Raw genomic sequence first — 23,357 nt, 5'->3', positions numbered from 1 at the left:
AGGGAGGGGAGGTATGGGTGGAGGGAAGGGTAGGGAAGGGGGAGAAGGAGGGGAGGGAAGGGGAAGGAGGAGCGGAGGGAGGGGGGAGGAGGAGGGAAGGAGATGGAAATTTTTAAATATAAAAATAAATAAACCATGAGAAAAAAAAAAAAAGAAACTTCTACAGGGCAGCAAAAGTACCCCTTACGAGCAATGAGCAATGGGCAGTCAGTCAGAAGAGTAACCAAACTGACTTGTAGCGACCTCTTTGTAAAGCAGAGTAAAAAGGGGCAGGTAGGCTTCTTCCATTATTTCTTTGAAAAGACAAAAGAGTTGGTCAAATAATTACTTTCTGACCTAAAACTTCTACTGATACACAATTGGGATTTTACTACTTTGTAACTGAGCAACTTGAAAATTGTTTCGAAACAGAGTAGAAGGGAAAGCACCAAATTTCCTAGACTTGGGAAGAATTCATGATACACAAGACAAACTACGAATGTACCTGTGATATTGATAATTATGGTTGGTGTTATATTACATATTGCAAAAGAGGTTGATATCTTACTGTTTATATTGTGTGCTTACAAATTAGTATGATGATTTTGGTGGAAATTTAGAGTTTATAATTTTTATTATCAATTAATTAGTCAATTAATTAATTCCCAATCCAACCAAAATTTCTCCTCCTTCTTGCCTTTCCTCCCAGTCCCTCCCCTTGATTTTCCCTCTTCATACCCCCAACCCACTTCATCTCTTTTCTCTTCAGAAAAATATGGGACTCCCAGGCACAGCATATGAAGCTAAAGTAAGACTAGACATATCCTCTCCTATTAAGACTAGACAAGGCAATCAAGTAAGAGAAAAGGATTCCAAAATCAAGTAGCAGTGTCAGAAACTCTGTTATGATTCCCACAAGAAGATCAAGCTACACAATTGTAGCATATGTGCAGAGGGTCTAGGTCAGCAAAGTCTCTGGATGGTGGTTTAGTCTGTGAGCTCCTATGAGTAGTTGATTCTGTGTATTTTCTTGTGGTGTGCCTGACCCCTCTGGCTCCTATAATCCTTCCCTTCCTCCCCCTATTAAACAGGATTTCACAAGGTTTATCTAATGATTGACTATGGGTCTCTGCTTCTGTTTACATCAGTTGCTAGTGAAGCCTCTCTGATGACAACTGGGCTAGGCAGAGATGACCATCGGGCTAGGCACAATGACAATCAGTGAGTATAGCAGAACATCATTAGGATTCATTTTATTTAATTTTTTTCCCTTTTGCTAGTCACATTTAGTTCTATCCTAGATTTTTGGACTGTCCAGCCTCTGGATCCTGGAACTTCATGCAGTGTCAGGGGGTGGGCTCCCCTCATAGTACGGGTCTCAAACTCAACCAGTCATTGGATGGTCAGTCCCATAATTTCTGTGCCACCTTTGTTCCAGCATTCTTGTAGCCAGGGCAAATTGTAAGTCAGAAGTTATTGACTCATTGCATTCATCCTCCTTGTACCTGATATCTCCTATTCCCATGTCCACTCCACTTCCCCATCCAGACCTATGCCCTCAAAATATGAATGTCACTGTGAATGGGAAATTAAATACCCATTGAAGGTGAGCTTATCATTTTAAGTTTCAGTTTTACATTGTTGTCTCCTAAGAAAATCATAGGCAACAACAATCATGTGACACGTGTAGTTTGTTATAAGACAAGAAAGAAAGCATAAGCATTGTTATAACAGGAAAACATACATACAAGTAGTATTACACGGACTCAACAGGTTTTATTTAGGAATACATTTGTATATATAAGTGCATACATGAAAGCAAAAACAATGAATGAAAAAATAAGCCATGAATTTGACGACAATAGGGAGGGATATAAGGAAGTGATAAGAAAGTATATTCATTTTAATATCTTCTGGATCCTCTACCAAGCTCTACAAAAAAAATCAGATTCCCAAATTATAAAGATGTTTCTTTGTTTCAAGAAATCTCAAGTTGGTGGCTTTAAAAAATCAATAATTGAGCAACATGCTTTCAGAGAAGTAATCTAGTTGTCAAAATTATTTTTTGTCAGAATACTCACTATAGTGTGAGTCAATTTTTTTGGAGTGTTATTAAAGTGGCTTAATTTTAATTAGTCTATGGCATTTCCTAGGTATATGATCTTTCTGTTTTTCTGCACATTGATCTCATTGTACTCTCCGTGGAACCAAGTGATATTTAATATGTATATTTCATATTCCACATAGTAAAAGGAGACTGATAATACACTTTTAAATACACTAGAAGTTGCAGAAAACTCAATATATTCTTTAAAGAACAAAGAAAAGCACAATTAAATTTTTAAATGCCCTAGAAATCTCTTCAGCAATTATGCCCCAGAAAGTTTCTGATAGACATTTTGATTGTGTGCTTGTGTGCTTTGATTGTTTGAAATCCCAGAGACTGAATGCTTTATGGTGAAATCGAAAGAGTATAAAAATACAAAGAAATGTGATTCTCATGCTATTTCTGGCTCTGCTGTGTGCATATCCCTTAGTGACATATAAATGATTTCACACTCAAGCTTCTCACAGTAAATAATTTACTTTCCACCATAGACTTTATAGGTGTTATATACACTCTTTATGAGATAGCCATCAAATTCAGTAGGTTCTTTTATTTGACTGTCACCTTTATTCATTTGCAGAAAAAAAAAATACACAGAACTGTTGCACTGGAAGTAAGGTTCATTTCATAGATGAGAAATGACATTTTTATAATTAAATCAGTTTTAATGAAGTTATACATGTGATATATTACTGAGTAGTTTTCTAAATTCACAATTAAATAAAAACAGATGCTAAAATTATATTGTATACAATTTTATTGCTGCAGATAATGGGAAGAGCACTTTTATGTTTACAGAAAATATTACAAGCATGATTATGACCATCGCTTGCCATTTTATTGAAGGAATGTGGGAAAAAGAATCTTACTGATGGAGAGTTCCTAGAATTGTACTTTAGAGAACCTATGTAATTATGGAAATAAAACTTTTATTTACGTACAATAATTTTACTACATATGACGATATTTTTATTTGCTTGATTTTTTTCTGTTTGCCAGTTTGAATATGTTATTAGCCACAGACATTGGAGTATCTGGCCATAGAAAAAACTTTCTAAGCTAACTGTAGCAAAAGAGAAAATTCTTATACACGGAAGATCAAAGACATGAGCATCTTGACTATTTTGTATCAGAAGACCCAAAATTTAACTCATAAAAGATACATTGCATGTCATCATAGACTGATGTCAAAGATATTGTTTTCACGTGTATATGTTCAGCACACCAGATCTTTAACTGTTTGCAATACAAGCACTTCACAAGTACTTTATATATAAACACGAATCATATATATATATATATATATATATATATATATATATAAAATTTTAAGAAAAATAGGAGGGGATGGAAAAGGGGAATATAAAGGATCAAGACAGGCAAATTGGAGGAAGGACAGCGAGGGAGAACAGTGAAAGAGATGTTCTGATAGAGGGGAGCAGGAGCTATTGTGGGATTAGGGAAAAATCTGGTGTTAGGGAAATTTCCAGGAATCCACTAGGATGACTCCAGCTAAGACTGCTAGCATGAGTGAAGAGGATGCCTGAACAGACTGTCCCTTGTAATCAGACTGGTGAACACCTTAACTCCCATCATAGAATCTATGTTCAGTAACTAACAGAAGATGCAGTGATTCATAGCCAGGCACTGAACTGAACTCCTAACTCCTAGAGTTCAGTTGAAGAGAGGGAGGAGAGAACATATGAGCAAGGGGGCGGCGGTGAAGATTATGATAGGGAAAACCTCAGAGACAGCCAACTTCAGCTAGCAGTAGCTCATGAACTCTTGTCTGACACCTGGAGAACTTTCATGGTACCTAACTAGGTCTTCTGTGGGTGATGGCTATGTGACTTGGTAAGTTTTGGGGTGGAGGATAGAGCGCAGTAGGGCCAGAAATTATCCCAGTGCATGAGCTGACTTTATGGAGTCCATTAACTATGCTGGGATACCTTGCCCAACATGATTCAGTGAGGAGGTACTTGGTCCTGCCTCAACTTTGGTTGACTTTGTTGACTCCCCAAGGGAGGCCTTTTCCCCTCTGAGGAGTGGATAGGGAATGGGACAGGGAGGTAGGAGGCAGGAGAAGGGGAGGGAAGGGGAATTGGAATTGGAATGTAAAATGAAAAGAAAATTTAATTATATAAAAATTTATCTTAAGAATTTTGAAGTTCATTAACTAAAAGTAAAATTTCAAATCTGGATTTTTCTACCAACTGTATTTGCAAGTTCCAGCAATTAACACTTAATTTTTCTATACCAAGAGAGCATAACAATAACAAAGTGAGATAACATACATCATGAATGCTATAAATTTACTCTAAATATAATAACCTGTTTAAATACAAAATATGGCAATCATAGTATTTATTGACTCTTTTGATCCATTACCTTTTCCCCAGCTCTTCTCTGATCTTCTCCCATCACTACCCATTTACCTTTGTATTCTTTTTCTCAAACAAAGGTTAAAACAAAACACCAAAAAATACCAGAAAGACCAAAAATAATAAACTAACACAAAATCAAAATATTCACAAAGAACATGATATCCTACTACTGTGCATGAGGCAGCTTTGTGTTTGATATACCTAGTATCATTCAATTGAAGAAAGCAAATTTTTACCTCCTATATAAGGTATCAGTAACATATAGCTTCCTGGTTAGGGGTGGGAGATTTAGGTATATTTCCCATTCTCCCTATTAAGATATGTCTGGCTTGAATTTCTGCAGATCCTGTGCAAGTTGACACAGCATCTATGAATTCATATGGGTATCAGCTCCATTTTATCTGGAAGATACAGTCTACTTGGAGTAATCTACCCTCTCTGACTCATCCAATCTTTCCAGCTCCTCACCCACATAAATCTTTGAACCTCCAGTGGAGGTGTTTGATAAAAACACTCTGCTCAGTTATAAGTCCAAACTCTCTCACTTTCTGCACAACGTTTTATTGTGGGACTTTGTGTCATTTATAATCTATGGCAAGTTAAAGTTCCTATGGTAAGAGTTGAGTGGTGCATTGATTTATGGGTATAGCGATATGTCATTAGGAATTACTATTGTGTTTACTTAACAAAGCAATTCTTGACCTGTAGATTACAACCCCCTTGAGAGTCTAATGATCCTTTTATAGGGTCACACATCAGATATCCAACATATAAGATATTTAGACAATGATTCATAACAGTAACAAAATTATAGTTATGAGAGAACAACAAAAATAATTGTATGGTTGAGTATTACCACAACATATGCCTTTGTAGCATTAACAAGGTTGAGTACCATTGCCTTAGCAGACTACAGGAGTAGATTTTTCTAGGACCTATGACCTATCTAGTCTCAGGTTACAGCCACCTTAGTAGAATCATGTAAGAGTTCCATTTCATGAAGTTGACTTTGAATCTCATTTTTGAAAATAACGTCAAATACCCGAATCATATTCCTACCACTATAGCACTTCTATACCTTGCAAGCAGGTCACTATTTAGGTCTCATGGTTTGTAGCTGCGATTTCCTTCTTTATTAGCATACATCACACCCTTCAGCATTATGAATGATAATCAGTACGGGTATTGATTCTAGTTAGGCACCAACTCATTTTCTTTATGCTTATTGCCTTAATTATGTAGTGTCTTCAACAGTAAGCCCTTATTGTCAGGTTGGAGAGGGTAACCAATAGAATTGTCAATACCATGTAATGTTGGGAGGAATGGCTAAATGACTCCCTTGATACATGTAGAATCTACATTGTGACCTTTAGTTATCCAGACTCTAGTTCTTGACCCTCCCAGCAGTGTCAGGCATAGGCACCCTCTGGTGGTGTGGGCCTCAAATTAAACCAGGCTTGGTTGGCCACTCACACTAGTTTATAGCCTTGCCCCAGAACATCTTGTGGGCAGGGCAGATTTTTAAGTCAAGGTTTTGGGGCTGGGCTGGTGTCCCAGTCACACCACTGGACGACTTGCCTGGTTAAGGAACATGATTGGTTCAGATTCCATATCTGTTATTACTAGGAGTCCTCTTTAGGGTCAATCTTGTAGATTCCAGGAAGTTTCCACTGCATTGGGTTTCCACATCATTCCACAAATGCCTTCTAATTCCAGTAGACTCTCCCCATACTCTCTCCATTTCTTGCCCAGCTGTCATGATGTCAACCTCTGTCCTCCAGTGTTGCAAAGGATGATGTTGATTTTATTATGTAACAAAATCTCACTAACAGGATATGAGGATAACACCATTTGACCCTTTAACCCTACAAAATAATATTTGAAAATTCAACTCACTCTTTTAAAAATGATAATAATGTATTCCACTTATACTTCTGAGGTCAAGATTCACTATTCTTTTCATTTTATCTTACTTTTTGTTTTATTATTTATTAGTATACATTGCTTAAATTATTCGCTAAGCTGTAACTTCCTCTAATTTTGAACTAAGTTTAAACTTTATGACCATTGACATTGGTGATGATATGGTAGCTTTGTGATTAGGTTACAAGAGACAGTATATATGTGCAGCAGGGCAATAGTGCAAGCACAAGTAAGTGCATGCTAACTAACAACAAATAAGCAAAATTGTTCAAAACAACCAAAAGCAACGTAACTAATGACACGTACTGCTAGACAATCACAGCATGCCAGCAGCAACCGCAAATTTCAAAAGAATCAACGAAAAATGTTCCCGCAGTAGCTTAATTTCCCTAACCTCACAAAACCACATACCTATTTACAATAAAGAGCTTCTGTGTTGGAATCTCTCTCTCTGAGTCTGTGTTGTTGCCTCTGCCTCATCTCACCCCACGCTATCTGCGAAATGGGGGGTTGCATAACAGGCAGCAGCAATAAAACCAAAACAACTGGTGCCAATGTGGATGGACCTTTTCCTTTTGCTCACTTTTTGGGTCCTCCTTACCCTCTGTTTTTCTCTCTTTTTTTAAAAATTTATTCATTAAAAATTTCCACCTACTCCCCTTCTCCTATTTCCCTCCCACTCCCCCCACTCTGCCTCCCTCTCCAGTCCTAAGAGAAGTCAGGGTGCCCTGATGTTCGCACAGCCACGGCCCTAGAGAAGCATGATGGAGAACACATTTGAGGTTAAGGTATAATGTCCTTCCGAGTACATTCTGGAGACAACTGATGAAGTTGAACTCCCAGAGATCCACTTGCCTTTGCTTCCCAAGTGCTGGGATTAAAGGCGTATGATACCACACCTTGAACTCACAGAGATCTGTCTGACTTTGACAGCTAGATCCAGCTCATTCCTTAGCTTTCTGATTCTGGCCTTATGGCTGAGATATCGGCCAGAGCCACATTCATTGCCATAATTCTACAGTGTTTCAAGGTCCCTGCCAGCAAGCAAGCTGCAACAGTGTTAAACAACAGTCAAAAGCTCCATAGTCAGGACCGCCTGCTTGAAAGAGTCAGAGTTTGCCCTGGCAGGACAGCCCAGAAAGCTGGCATTTTTAAAAAGCACAGCTTTTTTCCTGCTACGGCTGAAAACCGAAAAGCATGCAGTTAATTTTCATTAACAGCATTTAAGTGTTTCGTAGCAGGACCTCTTAAAAGAGCTGCAATGTTTTGCAGCTGAAGCTGAGTCAGGAAGCCTCTCTTAGATGAGAGTGCTTGCTTGCCAGACCCGAAAAATAGAGCTTTACTCTATTCTTTCCCAAGCTTTCTCAAGCTTTCTGCGGATTCAGTTATCCATGTGGGCGCCATGTAGTTGTCGTAGCCGAAGATGAACATGCCCCGTGCCAGGTCGCGCATCTGGGCACGCAGCTGCGGCGGGAAGGCACTGCTGTAGCGCCGCTTATACTCGTCCGGGCGGCAGCCACGGCCGCCCAGAGCGTAGCCCCAGTGCGCCTGGCCGCACATGCCCGCCCCGGCTCCCGCGGGGTCTTGAGCCGCCCCTCTGGCCCGCGCTTTGGCCGATGCAGCCATGTGAAGGCCTGGGTGTCTGACATCCAGGAGTACCTAAGCCCGGGAACCTGCCCTGCTATCAGCCCCCATCCCATGGCCCTGCCCCTGGCTTCTGTGATGGTGTAAATCACAAACAATCCCACACCAGTTTGGAATTATGATTAATAGAATGGTTATTTATTTAAAGGGGAAAAAACTTACAGATCACCGTCCCAGACAACAGCCCTCTGCGCAATCAGGAAGGGAGCCTAGTCGTCAGAAGCGGAGCCGGAAGCCAGAGAGCGAGCGGAGGGAAGTGGCCGCATTTTTAAAAAGAGAGACCACGCCCCAATGGGCTGGTATCTCAGCGGCTATTGGCTAAAGGAGCAGAAGGAGCTCCCGCAACACCTCCCCCTTTTGTTTAAGTAAGAGAGTTCTAAACCTACTATGAAATTATATACAATAAGCACAGATATCCTATTCCAACTAGCTTAAGTCTTGTATAATAAATAACTTGGCCAAGTCATGAGAGGAAAGTAACTACATTTATATAGTCTTCAACCCCATCGAAGATCTGAGAAGGAAAATAAAGTTACCTGAGTAATTAGGAAGTGCATTCAAACAACTTCTAAAACATGTAGCAAATCACAGAGACAACTAGCTACCTGGACAATCACCCAAAGTCACGTTTGCAGCATTGAAGCAACCAACTTTGGCTAAGGCCTAACGTAACTGACATACCATTTTCAAAGGCAAGAAACTTTTCAGAACTATCTTACCCTGTCTTGGCAAGATATGACAGTCCTGTTTTATCCATTTAAGGATGCTCTGTATCTGTCAGTGGTTGAGGTATGGGCATTTCTTTGCCCAAAGGCCAGTTCTGCCAAGAAGAAAGGCTCCACGTGGAGTGTCTTTGGTGCTCAACATTCTCTCGGGAATAGATTGGTGTTGCCAGGAGCAATTGTGTCTCACTACCAAATTATTTGTCTACCATGAAACTCTGAGTTAAATTAAAGGCCATTTTCTACAGCTCTTTGAAGAGGTTGAAGATTATCTATCTATTCTGAGTATAATCTCTATTTATCTAACGAACCTGATTAGTCTAATTATAAATGACAAACATAGATGACTACTAATCTATATAATTCTCAATACCTATCTAACGTAAAGACTAAGACAATAAACAACTGTGCAATAAATGAGGACAATGACCTCCAAATATAAACAATGTACAAATATACAATGCAATATGGTAAATACATACAATATATATCAATACATAAATGTTTTAAACAGAGGTAGAAACATGCATGCATACAATAGTCAATATAATTTAACTTTTTATCAATATACAAGAATTGATACCAAATTATTTGTCTAAAAACAGTAACTCACAATTACAAATCTATTATCCCATCATCCAATTATCCCTCTTTTTTTTTTTTTTTTTCAAAAAGATCCCTGAGCTTAAGAGGCTGAAACCATTGGCCAGGCATTGTTTAAAAGAATACAGTTTCCGTGTAATTATTTTGGGTAAAGCTAGCCAGGTGGCGGGTGGTGGGACGCAGCCCCGCCGCTTCACACTACACTTCTGGGACCTCCTTTCTCACAAAGGATAACACAGACATCCTGGAGTTGCCTTGCCTGAATTTTTCAGAGTCTGCCCAGCTAGGATCTGCTGCTGGAACCCAGTAAGAGTATGACCACCTGTCACAGAGATGTCAGCGTCCTTCTTCCCTAGTTCTGCCTCCATTGCTGCCTCACACTTTAACTCAATGGAACTCTTTCTTCCAGAATTGCTCCCTCGCATGCCCATTGAAGAGGGGCCCCCAGCAGAGACAGTTCATCCCCTTTCTGGCCCCTCCCCTCCCCTGGATACTCCAAAAGCAGCCACAGGGTCATTTCTGTTCCAGCGGGAGTCAGAAGGCACTGAGGTGGATCAACCCTTCTCTGGATATTCTTGGTTCCATGGCATGCTCTCTCTACTCAAGGCTGCTCTGTTAATGCTAGAAGGAGACACTGGTTCCCATGGTATCTTCCTGGTACGTCACAGTCACAGTGAGACAAACGTGAATATGTCCTCACTTTCAACTTCCAGAGCAAGACTAAGAACCTGCATTTGTTACTGAATGAGGAAGGATTACTGAATGAAGTGCCAGATTCAACTTCTGTGATTCCAGTCCATTTTGGATGTGCTTGAGCACTTCTGAGCATATCCCATCTCTGTGGAGTCTGGAGCTCCAGTGAAGTTGTCCTGGTCAGCTATGTGCCCTGCAGGTGGCAGTAGGGCCGGAAGCCATGCAAGGGTGTTCAAGGGTGACCGATGTTGCCCTGATACTCCTTATTTTGAGCAAGTACTCAAACAATGGGTCATGCAGCTTCGAATCCATTATGATTGGTCCTCCATGTTGAAGGCACTTCTTGACCCCCTCAGTTTTCCTCCAGTGGCACTCAGCCTGTGATGGTGAAGCTGAGACTCAAAACATTTAATATCTTGTGAAGATACACAGACTACAGAGGTAAGCCATTTTTAAGAGATAACGATAATGAACTAAGGCTTCTTGCCAATAATGGTTAGGAAAGAAAAGCCGGTCACTACCACTTGAATGAATTTGAAAGTGGATTTCCCATGTTGAACATCAGGTAGCACTTCTCAACTGAAATTCCATTACATACACTGATTCATGACCCTCAAATAAGTTATTCCTTAGTATCAGGGGCATGGAAAATGGTTAATCATTTTTGTCTGATAAAATTTGGAGATTAAATTGTCAGACTGACATTTTAATAACTAGTTCTCTGCATAACAGAGACGACCAGGTAATGTGGAACACATGTGCATCCCTTATCACCTAATGTGTATCAGTTGGTGCTATTTATTTTCAGTCTTGTGATCCTTCCCACACCTGCTCTTTATGGGAAGGCTTAGAGCTACAACTGCACAACAGTCATCTGCGCAAACGCTCAACTCAAAGGCACCATAATTCTTAACAACCTGGCAGTGCTTTTCACAAAATTCAGTTTAAGAAAAGCAAAGCAACAAAGAATTTGTTAAAGATATTAAGAGAGTATTAGCAATCATTTGGGATCTCTTTCCCAGCCTTCGTGACTAACACCCACCATCAATGTACTTCAATTTCAGTAGCAAATACATGTGTATTCACACACACATACACCCAAAATATTATAATCACTAGCCAAATTGAGAAAGCTATTTCTAGTTTCTTCAAGTCATTTCTTGCCACCATGTTAGCTTACTTCCCATTTGAATGTATTATCTAATTCTACTAATTCTGGAGAAATCTATCTGCTTTAGTCTTTTATTAATTTTTACAATGTAAAAATCTTATGTATTCAAAAGTCTCTGTCTATTTCTTTCCACTTCTTACTTGGTTTTCAATGCTTATTTAGTGGATTAATGTTAGAGTCACTTATTTAGTAATTCATTGGAAATTAAAACAATTCTACAAAAAAAAATGTAAATCTGCTAGAAGCCTGTGTTTTTTGCTGTATTTATATTGTTACAAGACCCCTTTTTGTGATGACACTGTATTACAAAGCAATGATCATTAGTGCAGGAAAATAAAATTCAAGATTTTGGGGAGGGAAAGTAAAGAATGACAATAAAATATTGAACACAGCCAACCCATATTCATCAAAGATAAAAACAAACAAACAGTGCTCCATCAGAGGAAAGGATGAGCTGGCAAGTGAGACATTTTGAGTAAGTGCTCCAGTTCTTGTTGGATTCTATTCCACGCTTGTAAAAATCATTATGATTTTAAAAGATGTGCATTATAAAATAAAAATAACAACAGTAAAAAACAGAACCCCTAAGTGTTAATACCAGTGTATGCTAATGTTTTTTTTGTTTTGTTTTGGAAGTTAGGCACCAAAACTCATGTGATGTGAGCATTTATGATACTTGCTGAGGGAACCATGGGTGTGTTTGTTACGTTGACAACACAATCAGACTACCAAATTCTGGTCATCCAAAGAGAGCTAGTGGAAATATCTGGGACACCTTGAAATATCAAACAGTATGCTTAAAATGTAAACATTTTCCATTTATGTATTCCTTTGTCTTATCTTTCATTCAGTCCAAGAATGCTTCCCTTCCTTGAGACTACTAAATCTCAAGGAAAAAAAAATATTTCCACAATATGTTTCCTTGACATATTAAACATTATTTACGAGAATTCTTCTTTATGTTTGCATGTTATTTTTCTCTTCACCTAGCAACTAAGTTATTAAGGAAAATTTCTTGTGTTAAAAAAAAGAAAGAGGAGTTGCTAAGATAGTACCAAACTGCTATGTCATTGTAGACTTGCAGATGTTAGTTGAAGCTAGCCAAACTACTCTCAGAGGTGTAGTTTACACCTTCAACTACTTTAAATATAGGAAATCAAGTGCATACACTCAACTGAAAATACATTGAAAGTCCCACATCCCAGTAAGCTAAATTATGTTTGTTCCTAAATGATATTTTGATGATTTTACACAGCTTCCTTTATTTTTCTAAAGTCTTCTTGCTTTTTTTTTTTTCGGGTAGATTATTCTCTGTGATTTTGAAACACTCTCAAAACAACAACAACAACAACAACAACAACGACAACAACTGGAAACATAGACTCCATTATATGACAGATCATATTCACATGACTTCTTACCAGTAGACGGTGTTGCTCCCCAAGCATGTTTCATGGCTCAATCATTTATTAGATATTCTAAAAATTAAGGGTTAATAGCAACTTAAAGTAAATTTGCTTTAGGATTTTTTGGGGTGTAGGGGTTGAGACAGGGTTTCTCTGTGGAACAGTCCTGACTGTTCTGGAACTCACTCTGTAGACCAGGCTGGCCTTGAACTCAAAAAGATCCACCTGCCTCTCCCTCCTGAGTGCTGGAATTGAAGGCCTACGCCATCACTGCCTGGCTGATTTAGGATTATAAAAGAAAGAGATCTAATCACTGGATTTGGTAATGAGTTGTAAGCTGTTCTTTACTCCTGCTAATTTTGTGAATGTCACCAACAGAAAAGAGGAAGGGAGTGGTGTGTGTATAAAGCAGAAGTTACCTAACTGATGATTTAGAGTCATAGCTATCGTGTTTATGTATTACTACTACAAACAGCCTCACAGTGGCTTTGTGAGACTCAAGATAAAAGCAGGAAGAGCACACCATCTTCAGAGAACACACTCACACTGACTGCGGAACTGACCACATGGACTTCTAGGTGGATTTTCTGTTTAAAACTAAGACTATTGCTTCAGCAATGCAGAATTACAGGTTATTAGACAAAACCCAGCTGTATCAACTACTAGACCCAATGCAAATGTTAGCAGAAAATGGGATAAAACATTGGTGATTTGATGCAGTGTAATAAACAATAACTATCAGAGTGTTGGACAGAAATTGGTGATCAGAATGAATTTGTTGTATAAATATATTTGTAGATGAAAGGATAAACAAACTGGCAATTGAAGAGAAAAATACTGTTCAACCAACTTACAGTACACTAAATCATTCTCAAATTCTGTCCATGCCTCCCAAAGCTTTCCTAGCAATAGGAAAATTTCAGAGGGTTTTTAGATGGTGATATTTTAGTTTACTAATTAAAAAATCCAGTACTCATACTCCCTTGGGTAACAGTAAATGGAAAGCTGTATTTACCAGACTTGGTAAAATCTAATTTTATTTGTTTGTTTGATTTATTATCAGATTGAAACTAGAGTTCAGGTTTGTAAAATATGAAAACATAGCATTTATAATAAAATACTCTGTATTTTGTAAATATGAAATTCATCTCATTTAAAAAATGATATTCTTTCTTAAATTTACCAGGCTGTCGGGTCATTTTTGGATTCAAGTTTGACAACATTCTGAGACTCTATTGTGTTTCCTGACTCACAAGTGAGCCACCACAATTTCGCATCTGTCAAAAGATTTATTCAAAACCTTTGCCATGTATGCACCCATTTTCTACTGGATATTTTCCACTTGGATGTTTTCAGATTAGAGTGACTCAATCTAGCACAAATGAGCCTCATTCTCGCAGCTGGGCACTTGACAATCCTGAGTTTTACCCTCTAACAGCGCTACGCACCTCTTATTTTCTTAGTTTAGGACATTAAAATGTATTGGAATCCCTCCTCTTGTCACCCCTACCTACAGAGATTATCTAGGGCAGTATTGATTATTATCATGATAATTCTACCACAGCCAGATCATCATAAAATTTTACAATATTTCTTTTTCATCAATTTTACTTAATTTATAGTCCCCTGAACAAATTGTGATTTCTTTAAAAATCCTATGAACTTCTTATTTTTCATCCACACTAGCTCTTATAATCTATATGAACTCCTGTTTTATGAAACTGGATTGATGTGTTAATGTAATTTTAATTAATGAAATTACCAAGTTCAGCTTGCACATAAACAGTACTCCAAAACTCTGAATACTGTTTATCTGTTAGGATGCAGCATTCTATGTTGTCCCTGATTAACAAATCAATCAGGATACTTAACTATTGTTTCAAGGACTGTTTTTTTTTTTTCCCAAATATTTGTTAGAGAGTATATTTTACATTGGTGCTGAGAGAAGACCTTTATCCCAATTACTGTTAGAAATGTAATATTGCTGTGGAGGGCATTAAATAATTCACTTTCTGTGAAGTAGGAAGGTAAATTTATCAGTCTGCAAGCATATAGATCATTGCAGCTTCACATGCCTTTCCACCATCCTCAACACTCATTGAATCATTTAATGGGAACACTGGTTCGCTTTGTAATTCAATTGATAAATTTATGTCTCTCAATAATTTTTAATCAATAAAATATAATTTAATTTGTGTATCAATCACCCTGGAAACATTTTTTTCAAATTATCTCATCATTTTGCCCATATTGCTGTGTATTTTTTTAATCAGTCCTAGCATAACTCTTCAAGTACACTTGCCAAAAATATTTGCAAGTGAATTTATGTATACTTTAAAGGACTGGGATATGAGGATATGATTATTAGAAACCCCTACACACACACACACACACACACTGTATATATATATATATATATGATTCCTGGTAGCAAAGACCTTGTTTGGAGGAAACATGTTTTTCATTGAATACCCAAAGACTTTAAATTCTCAGAACTAATGCCTAAAATCTAATTTAACAAAAGTAGTCCTCCAGGAGAGGAACAATATGAAACTAAATTGAAGTAGCATGCTGGCTATTGTTCTATGTTCTAGGTTATAGTTCAAAAGCTGTAGATCTAAATAACTATGGAGATAAATCTATTTATCTTGTAATTCTTCAATTGCAATTACAATAACTTGTAATTCTTCAATTTCCAATCTCCTTGTTTAAGTAAATTTCTGGTTTTCTCAGATTAGGGACAATAATTCCCAGCATTCATTGTAACTAGTTGTTATTATCAGAGCAAGCCACTGCTTCTGCAACATAAACTCTTTGTCCTAACTGTTACCATTCCTTGTTATTTTCTACTTTGCAGAGTGAATAAACACATAGTTTTTTAGCCAAGGCAGGTACTTGCTAATTTTCTATGTGCGATCTGTAGGTTAGTCCACATATAGTAACACTGCTACAACTTGATAGTGAAAAGTACTAACTAGGACACAGTAAACTGTTTACAGGTTCTCAGTATACCAGAAACCATGAAATCATACTTCTCGTCATGTCTTCCAAATTTTGCTTTTAAGATAGAATATGATTATGAATGCTACTGGTCTTCTGAAAGTTATAACGTTCATCATTTATTTTCTTCATCAATAATGAGTTTCTACAATTGTTTCAAGAGATTTTTCACTATATTTAATCTATAATTGCTAGCCACTATTAGTTTATTTTTTATTGCTTTGTTTACTTCTCAAATCTATATTAATTTTTGAGTATAATAATTTAATAATATTTTTTCTAACAAAGATTTAAGAAACAAATAATGATTCAGAGTGTGGAGTTTGTTTCAAAATAATATCTTTCAATTTCCCACCATTTTCTATATTGATGCATCCTTTTAAATAACTACAATAGGTTAGTTCCATAAGGTGAAATGCTTAGTCCTAGGGAAAAGCCTTTACAGTCAGCCTTAGGAATCCAGTGCACGTATATCAAGTGCCACAGCGTGACTTCAGTTTCACATTGGGTAGTATGTCTGATAGGTTGAATGTGATCAGAATAGTTCTTAAAGAATGCAGCCGTAAGGAAATGACAGCGTCTGCTCTGCAGAAACAAAACATAACTGACTATGCGTCTCCCAAGCTCACTGCCTGAAATAGCTATTAGTGCTGTTGTTTTGGACATCTTTGGTGAGTTGCACAATCACACTATAAGTTATTATTGTGCAGGGAGCCGTAACCGCTGAGGTTTCCTTGCAGGTGGTTATGCTTTTATTCTACAGCCACCCAGTGAAGAAAATCTTCCTTCCCAGGGCTCCTTTCTCATTTACAGAAATGTTGCCCACATTTATTTACAGGTGGATGTCTTGCAGACACCAGAAACCGAAAAAGTAAGAGAATTTTATACTAGAAACTTTATTTTTTCCCATAATTCTGAGTTCTGAAGAAAACAATTCCATACTTTTCTGATGTTCCATTCATACATATTTTAAAAGTGATAAAACCAAAAAATGAGAAAAACATTTCTAAATAAAATTTTTAAAAATGCTGTTTCATTATGTATGTGTTAGATTCAACTTCTAGAGTCAACAAGATGACAAAACAAACAAACAAAAAACAAGAATTAAAAATTTTTTAAGAGATGATCAATTGTTATCGATGAGGCAGAGGATTCATTGTAATACCATAAACTGTGTGGAATGTGAAGGCTGTTATTTTATAAAAATTTGCGTGCAATTTGTTCCCAAGTAGAGGAAACTCTGATGTTCAGAACTGCAAGTAGAGAACTGAGTCCCACACAGCTTTAAGTCCTTCAGATAAAATGAATGATGGGTACCTGTGTTTTCAGAGAAAAGTATTTGGAAAATAAATTATTTATCTTTGCTTATTCGGGATCCCATTTGCCTCTGGTGCTCTTCTGGAGGTCAGAGGCAGCTAAAAGAAATGCAGTTACTACTTAAGGGCTTAACTTGCAAGCCTTGGCAGAGATGCTAAGGAATGTGCACTCTGGAGTCACAAGTTAAGATGATAGTAACTAACTCCTACTTCCATTCATGAAGAGGAAACCCATCAAATTATTAAATAAATGAGCATCTAAAATTTAAAACCATGGTTATTAATAAAGCTTAACTGTTACGGAGGCACCAAAATCGGACTGAAAGTTGTAGTATTGCCCAAAGCTGAAAATAATATTGCAATGAAAATAGTCTAATGTATATGTTCATTTCAAAAATAAAAAAAAAAATTATTCATGTCTCCTGAATCTTTGATCTTTGAAATATGTTGATTGATTTTCTGAAAGAGGCACAGATGCCTCTTCCTAACAATAAAGACAGTATCTTAACTGGAAATTAACTGTTTAGGAGAACTCTCAGCTATAACCTCAGCACTAGGAAGACAGTAGCAAGAGCAGCAGCGGAACTTTAACGACAGGCTTATTCTACATTGTGAGTTCTAGCTATCCCAGACTTACAGAAGTAAGACTGTCTCAAGACAAAAACCAAAGTGAAACACAAAAAATAATGGAAAATATTTCAGTGCCACTAAATGGAGCTTTCCATTCATTCACACTGTCTACAGGGAGATGAATAACAGAAAGAATCAGAAAAATATACTACAAGTCGGGAGTTGCAGTACAGGTATTCTCAGGGTATGTCCCGGTATTACCTGAAATGAATGGGAAAACATTTGTCCCCACCATATTTTTGAGATTTAAATACTTTCTTGATGTGTTTAGAGGCAGTAAATACTATAAAAACACATTTTAATATCTCCAGATTTGATTGATATTTCAAAATTGAGGTTAAATAACTAGTAAAATGTCATTGGTGTTCATTTCAAAGAATAAGACCGACCACTGACCCAATGAAGATGGTCAAATTAGGTAAAGCAATGAATTTTATTCATATCCAATGTCCTTAAGAGTGTGGGTCAAGAGATCAGGAGTGGACTTGAGAAAAGCAAGATATTTATAGCTCAAGGGAAGGGGGCTTCCAAATGGGAGATTTTGCTGGCATAATAGCTGAAGGTACAGGAATAGAACATAAACACAACAAATTAGTCACAATAACCTTCTGAAAAAAAGAAATGATTGCAAGATGGTCTTAACATGGTAGTCATAACAACAGGTAGTCATAGCAAGGTCATCATAGATGATCAAAATAAGTGTAACAAAGGCATGGTTTCTATTTCTTGGAACCATCAGTATAGAACCATTTGTAGTAAAGATAGCAGATTTGGCATAGGCCAATCTTTGAGAAACAGAGATTTACTTATGAACAAGATTGATCGCAGTTTGTATGTTCTGTAAGATGACTTTTAAGCCTAATGTGGGAGCAGTTTGGTACATCAATTGCTTGTGTAATTTTAATGAAAAGATTCAGAACAGAATGATTTCTTTTTCTGCATTTTGCTAAAATATACGGTCCCATGGTATTCTGAGACTTCTTTGCTGTCTCGTGTCTCTTTCTTCTCATTTGCTTCTTTTTTATTAATTTATAAATAATACCAATCAAAAATTCAACTCTCTTCCCTCCTCCCACTTCCCTCCTGCTCTTCCACTCCCCGTTTCCTTCCCTCTCCTGTCCTAAGAAAGGTCAGAGAACCCTGGCCTGTGGGAAGTCCAAGGCCCTCCTCCATCCCTCCAGGCTTAGGAGGGTATGCATCCAAATAGAATAGGATCCCAAAAAGCCTGTACATGCAGTAGAGACAAATCCTAGTGCCATTATCATTGGCTTCTAAGTCTGCCCCAATTGTCAACCATGTTCAGAGGGTCCAGTTTGATCAATACTCATTCAGTCCTGGTCCAGGGGTATTTGGTGAGCTCCCATTAAATCAGGCACACTGTCTCAGTGGGTGGACTAACCCCTCGTTGTCCTGACTTCCTTGCGCATATTCTCCCTCCTTCTGCTCTTCAACTGGACCTTGGGAGCTCAGTCCAGTGCTCCAATGTAGGTTTCTGTTTTTATCTTCATCTGTCACTTGTCGAAGGTTCTATGGTGATATTCAAGATAGTCATGAGTCTGACTACGGGACAAGGCCAGTTCAGGCACCCTCTCCTCCACTGCCCAGGGCCCTAGCTGGGAACATCCCCGTGGTTACCTGGGAACCCCTCTAGATCCAAGCCTCTTGTCAAACCCAAATTACCTCCATTAATTAAAATATATTCTTCCCTGCTCCCATATCCATCCTTTTCCCCACTCTATCCCCTCTCACCTTCCCTCACCCCACCTCCACTCCCATGCTCCCAACTTTTGTCTGGTGATATTGTCTGCTTCCAATTTCCAGGGGGATCTATATATGTTTTCCTTTTGGGTTCACCATATTACTTAGCTTCTCTAGGATCACAAACTATAGGCTTAATATCCTTTGTTTATGGCTAGAATCCACTAATGAATGCGTACATACCATATTCATTTTTTTGGATCTGGGTTATCTCACTCAGGATAGTGTTTTCTACTTCCATCCATTTGCATGCAAATTCAAGGTGTCTTTTTTTTTTCCACTGAGTAGTACTCTAATGTGTAGATGTGCAACACTTTCTTTATCCATTCTTTCATTGAGGGGCATCTAGGTTGTTTCCAGGATCTGGCAATTACAAATAATGCTGCTATGAACATAGTTGAACAAATGCTTTTGTAGTATGATTGGGCATCTCTTGGGTATATTCCCAAGAGTGGTATTGCTTAATCCTGTGGTAGGTTAACTCCCAATATTCTGAGAAACTGCCACACTGATTTCCAAAGTGGTTGCACAAGTGTGCATTCCCACCAGCAATGGATGAGTGTTCTCCTTACTCTACATCCTCTCCAGCATAGGTTATCATTGGGATTTTTGATTTTAGCTATTCTAAAAAGTATAAGATGATATCTCAAAGTTGTTTTGATTTGCATTTCCCTGATAGCTAAGGAAGTTGAACACATCCTTAAATATCTTTTGACCATTTGAAGTTCTTCTGTTGAGACTTCTCTGTTCAGTTCAGTATCCCATTTTTAATTGTGTTATTTAGAATTTTAATGTCTAGTTTCTTGAGTTCTTTATATATTTTAGAGGTCAGACCTTTGTTTGATGTGGGGTTGGTAAAGATCTTCTCCCATTCAGTAGGTTACCTTTTTGTCTTAATGACTCTGTCCTTTGCTTTACAGAAGCTTCTCAGTTTCAGGAGGTCCCATTTATTCATTGTTGCTCTTATTGTCTATGCTACTGGGGTTATATGTAGGAAGTGGTCTCCTGTGCCCATGCATTGCAGGCTACTTTCCACTTTCTCTTCTATCAGGTTTAGTGAGGTCAGATTTATATTGAGGTCTTTAATCGATTTGAACTTGAGTTTTGTGCATGGTGATAGATATGGATCTATTTTCATTCTTCTACAGGTTGACATCCAGCTATGCCAGCACCATTTGTTAAAGATGGTTTCTTTCTTCCATTGTTTAATTTTAACTTCTTTGTTAAATCAGGTGTTCATAGGTTTGTGGATCAATATCTGGGTCTTCAATTCGATTCCATTGGTCAACATCTTTGTAATTGTAGAGGATACCAGAAAATAGAAGGATCTCACATGCTCTTAGATTGGTAGGATCAACATAGTAAAAATGGCAATTCTACCAAAGACAATCTATAGATTCAATGCAATACCCATCAAAATCCCAACAAAATCTTCACAAACATTGAGAAAACAATAATCAACTTTATATGGAAAAACAAAAAACCCAGGATAGCCTAAACAATTGTATACAATAAAGGAACTTCTGGAGGCATTACCATCCCTGAGTTCAAACTCTATTACAGAGCTACAGTAATGAAAACAGCTCATTTGCGTCTTTTCCCTTCATTGCTTCACTAAGACATACATTGTTTCAAAGAGAAACATTATTTCAAAAAAATATTTTATGTTGTCTTTTGCCAATTGACCAAAATGAAATGACTCTGAATGTGTATATATATATATATATTATATATATATATATTATATATATATATAATAAACAAGAAAACTAAGCATATAAAAAAGAACTTTTGCAGGCCTTAGTTTGTTTAATAGTAGAGGATTTAGCTTTATGTGCTTTAATTTCTCACTTCTATGAATATGTTCATAATTTAAACTTGAAGTGTATTAGTTGGCTAAGCAAGATAATATTTTCACTGACAGGCACAATTTAGGAAGAAGACACCCCAATATCTATCCATTATATTAGATGACTCAGAGACCCTTTATGATATGGCAGGCCATACTATGCCATGTTCATCAATATAACTATTTTGTTATCCAAAATAATTCTGATATCAGAATTGATAAATTTGCTGCTATTGCAGATGAACAAGCTAAGTAAAGTTATAGTAATTTGAATCCTATTTTCCACATAAATTTGCTTCTTAAAACTTTTTCATATAATCATAAAAATACAAATAACTTATATAAAACAACACAGATTTTGATAAAGAAGGGTTACTAGGACATATGTTCCCTTCTGAGGATGGAGAAAAATGGGAAACAATGTTGACTTAGACAGCAGAAATTCTCTTCTTGTCTGGGTTTATTGATGAATTGGGGGCAGCAACATGGTATATTATAGTCATAAATTTGCATTACTTACAAAAATATGTGCAATGTTTGTAATCTTGGCAGATTTAATTCATCCTTTGAAGAAAAGTAAGATTTAACCCTAAAAATGTAACTGGCAGAGAAATATATACCTATGGATTGCCATGTTATCTACACGATATAAGGGAGGGGTGGTTTTAATAGACACTAAAACATACTGAGTTTAAGTCCATTACATAAATTAGTAAAATCCTTCCTATAATTAAATAATCTATAACACATACAGTATCAAGTACAGAACAAATGGCGTGTAAATAGTTTTTATATCATATAATTAAGATGGTAGGGCCAAGACAGAAATATACAGGTTTAGTCTTTTTACCCTTTTTATCAATTTTGACTGTGGTTCGTTTCTTTTAATAGATAGGGAACACAAGAATGTAGAGGGCATCGTTTATTTGTTTACAAACAATATATCAGCTTATTATTTCAAAAACAATTTAATCCTTAATTGGAGTCTTACACTGTAAGAGGCAGAGAGGGTGGTGAGTTACAAGGACACTGAGGAACTTGTTCACTTAACTTTCTTTGAAACTTGCTTTGTATTTGTCAGATGAGCAATGTGCAACTGAAGTAGCTATAGATCAGATAATCATACACTGAAAAGTTCAGTGAAGGAAATCATCACATCGATTGCTATAATCAAACAAACAGGGAGGAGAGGACTTGGTGAAGACAGTAAGGGCAGGTGTCACTCATTGTGGAGGTCTATTCTAAATGAAAGGTAAGAAGTAACAAGGTAGTTTAGGAGCTACAAAAATCATGTTCATCTACATCTGAGGTAGAAAATAAATTTTTCATCTATGTACCTTGGAAGATAACGTGTTGGAATGACTGAATAACTTAGAGAGAGATTTGCGATACTGTTCAATACATTTACTCATGGATTTTTATTTATGTCTTAAGGTAGTCAAATTGTTGAAACAAAATATCGTACCCTGAATGACATAAATAATACAAATATATTTCTTATACTGTTAGTGATTAGAATGACGAGATAAAGGTGGCATATGGCCAAGTTCTGTTATGGACACAATCTGTTTTTAAAATTGAATCTACCTTGCTATGGCCTAAATCATGAAGAAAAAGGATTGTCTGATCTCCTGGACTTCTTATAAAGTGACACTCATACCATCAGGCAGGCCCTACCCCCACACCTTTTTGAAATCTATTGAATTCTTAAAGCCAAACCTCCGTACAAAATTTCATGAGGATTAGGATTCTTCCATATGGTAGTGACATAAGCGTTTAGTTTATATCAGTGATCATGTGGGAATCTCAACCCATGCTATGGAAATTAGATGATTTATTCAATTTTTAAATATACTTATGTATAGTTATTCTTCTGCCACCTACCTATTGTATATCTATCCATGAAATTACCTAAGAACTTCAAAGAATAGAAACATGAAAGTTAGCGTAATATACATATTTGACTCAAATGTTTTCATTATTCCAATCAAATTAAGATAAGCATTGTTGATTTTTGTTCTCTTTTGTTTTTAATTTACAGAGAAAAATCTATTATCTTGCTGCCTCCCACACTGTTAGATAGTGAAGACAGTCACAGATGTAGAGTTTGTGAGATGATTATAAAAAATTGAAATTCACATCAAAGCTGATTTATATTTTGCCAATATTAGG

General features: G+C 37.0%; 1 pseudogene; it reads left to right on the top strand.

Moving 5' to 3' along the window:
- The first annotated feature begins 1,090 nt into the window (after positions 1 to 1,090).
- LOC119808415 lies at positions 1,091 to 10,264 on the top strand (annotated as a pseudogene).
- The last annotated feature ends 13,093 nt before the right edge of the window (positions 10,265 to 23,357 follow it).

Source organism: Arvicola amphibius, chromosome 1, assembly GCF_903992535.2.
Source record: "Arvicola amphibius chromosome 1, mArvAmp1.2, whole genome shotgun sequence".
Taxonomy (NCBI): domain Eukaryota; kingdom Metazoa; phylum Chordata; class Mammalia; order Rodentia; family Cricetidae; genus Arvicola; species Arvicola amphibius.
Note: the sequence above shows the minus strand (reverse complement) of the source record. Positions and strands in the feature narration are given on the sequence as shown.